The sequence below is a fragment of the Thamnophis elegans genome, chromosome 7, assembly GCF_009769535.1.
Source record: "Thamnophis elegans isolate rThaEle1 chromosome 7, rThaEle1.pri, whole genome shotgun sequence".
Lineage (NCBI taxonomy): Eukaryota > Metazoa > Chordata > Lepidosauria > Squamata > Colubridae > Thamnophis > Thamnophis elegans.
In genome coordinates, this window is record NC_045547.1 from 53,143,049 (window position 1) to 53,146,276 (window position 3,228).

The following is a 3,228-nucleotide window of genomic DNA, read 5'->3' on the forward strand; positions in this document are numbered from 1 at the left end:
AACAGATGTTTGTTGTTCGAAACAGAGCTTTGGTTGAAAAGTAACACTTCCTGGTTGAATTGAGTTCTTTAGCCAATTCTGAGATACACTTTGGTCTAACTCCTCTGGCAAAGCTCTGACAGCGAATGAAGGGTTTTTTTAGCTTTCCCAACTCAGGACACCCCTAATAGGTGTTTATGTTTCGAATATCAGGTTTGGTTCAAAAGTAACACTTTCTGGTTGAATTGAGATATTTCGCCAATTCTGAGATACACTTTTGTCTAACTCCTCAGGGAAAGCTCTGATCACAAAACGGAGTGGTTTTTTAGTTTTCTCGACTCAGGATACCCCAAATAGATGTTTGTTGTTCGAAACAGAGCTTTGGTTCAAAAGTAACACTTTCTGGTTGAATTGAGATATTTCGCCAATTCTGAGATACACTTTTGTCTAACTCCTCAGGGAAAGGTCTGATCACAAAACGGAGTGGTTTTTAAGTTTTCTCGACAGGATACCCCAAATAGATGTTTGTTTTTAGAATCAGAGCTTTGGTTGAAAAGTAACACTTTCCAGTTGAATTGAGATATTTCGCCAATTCTGAGATACACTTTTGTCTAACTCCTCAGGGAAAGCTCTGATCACAAAACGGAGTGGTTTTTTAGTTTTCTCGACTCAGGATACCCCAAATAGATGTTTGTTGTTCGAATCAGAGCTTTGGTTGAAAAGTAACACTTCCTCGTTGAATTGAGTTCTTTCACCAATTCTGAGATACACTTTGGTCTAACTCCTCTGGCAAAGCTCTGACAGCGAATGAAGGGTTTTTTTAGCTTTCCCAACTCAGGACACCCCTAATAGGTGTTTATTTTTGAATATCAGGTTTGGTTCAAAAGTAACACTTTCTGGTTGAATTGAATTCTTTCACCAATTCTGTGATACACTTTGGTCTAACTCCTCAGGGAAAGCTCTGATCACAAAACGGAGTGGTTTTTTTAGCTTTCCCTACTCAGGATACCCCTAATAGATGTTTGTGTATCGAATTAGAGCTTTGGTTCAAAAGTAACACTTTCTCGTTGAATTGAGTTCTTTCGCAAATTCTGAGATACGGTTTGGTCTAACTCCTCAGGGAAAGCTCTGATCACAAAACGGAGTGGTTTTTTAGTTTTCTCGACTCAGGATACCCCAAATAGATGTTTGTTTTTAGAATCAGAGCTTTGGTTCAAAAGTAACACTTTCCGGTTGAATTGAGATATATCACCAATTCTGAGATACACTTTTGTCTAACTCCTCAGGGGAAAGCTCAGATCACCAATCGGAGTGGTTTTTTTGTTTTCCCGACTCAGGACACCCCTAATCAGTGTTTGTGTTTCGAATCTGAGCTTTGTTTCAAAAGTAACACTTTCTGGTTGAATTGAGTTCTTTCACCAATTCTGAGATACACTTTGGTCTAACTCCTCTGGCAAAGCTCTGACAGCGAATGAAGGGTTTTTTTAGCTTTCCCAACTCAGGACACCCCTAATAGGTGTTTATGTTTCGAATATCAGGTTTGGTTCAAAAGTAACACTTTCTGGTTGAATTGAGATATTTCGCCAATTCTGAGATACACTTTTGTCTAACTCCTCAGGGAAAGCTCTGATCACAAAACGGAGTGGTTTTTTAGGTTTCTCGACTCAGGATACCCGTAATAGATGTTTGTTGTTCGAATCTGAGCTTTGGTTCAAAAGTAACACTTTCTGGTTGAATTGAGATATTTCGCCAATTCTGAGATACACTTTTGTCTAACTCCTCAGGGAAAGCTCTGATCACAAAACGGAGTGGTTTTTAAGTTTTCTCGACAGGATACCCCAAATAGATGTTTGTTTTTAGAATCAGAGCTTTGGTTGAAAAGTAACACTTTCCAGTTGAATTGAGATATTTCGCCAATTCTGAGATACACTTTTGTCTAACTCCTCAGGGAAAGCTCTGATCACAAAACGGAGTGGTTTTTTAGTTTTCTCGACTCAGGATACCCCAAATAGATGTTTGTTGTTCGAATCAGAGCTTTGGTTGAAAAGTAACACTTCCTCGTTGAATTGAGTTCTTTCACCAATTCTGAGATACACTTTGGTCTAACTCCTCTGGCAAAGCTCTGACAGCGAATGAAGGGTTTTTTTAGCTTTCCCAACTCAGGACACCCCTAATAGGTGTTTATGTTTTGAATATCAGGTTTGGTTCAAAGTAACACTTTCTGGTTGAATTGAATTCTTTCACCAATTCTGTGATACACTTTGGTCTAACTCCTCAGGGAAAGCTCTGATCAGCAAATGAAGTGGTTTTTTAACCTTCCCTCCTCACGACACCCCTAATAGATGTTTGTTGTTCGAATTCGGAGATCAGACCTTTCCCTGAGGAGTTAGACCAAAGCGTATCCCAGAATTGGCAAAAGAACTGAATTCAACAAGAAATCGTTAATTTGACCCAGAGCTCAGATTCGATCAAAAAATGGAGTGTTTTTTTAGCTTTCCCGACTCAGGACACCCCTAATAGGTGTTTGTTGTTCGAATCTGAGCTTTGGTTCAAAAGTAACACTTTCTGGTTGAATTGAGATACACTTTGGTGTCACTCCTCAGGGAAACCTCAGATCACCAAATGGAGTGGTTTTTTAGATTTCCCGACTCAGGACACCCCTAATAGGTGTTTGTTGTTCGAATCTGAGCTTTGGTACAAATGTAACACTTTCTGGTTGAACTGAGGTCTTTTGCCAATTCAGAGATACGCTTTGGTGTAATTCCTCAGGGAAACCTCAGATCATCAAATGGAGTGGTTTTTTAGCTTTCCGGACTCAGGACACACCTAATAGGTGTTTGTTGTTCAAATCTGAGATTTGGTTCAGAAGTAACATTTTCTAATTGAATTGAGTTTTAATGCGAATTCTAAGATACACGTTGGAGTAATTCCTCAGGGAAACCTCAGATCAAAAATGGAGTGTTTTTTTAGGTTTTCGACTCAGGACACCCCTAATAGGTGTTTGTTGTTTGAATGTGAGCTTTGGTACAAAAGTAACATTTTCTGGTTGAGTTGAGTTCTTTCACCAATTCTGAGATACACTTTGGTCTAACTCCTGAGGGAAAGTTCTGATCACAAAACGGAGTGGTTTTTTAGCTTTCTCAACTCAGTATACCCCAAATAGATGTTTGTTGTTCGAATCAGAGCTTTGGTTGAAAAGTAACACTTTCTGGTTGAATTGAGATATTTCGCCAATTCTGAGATACACTT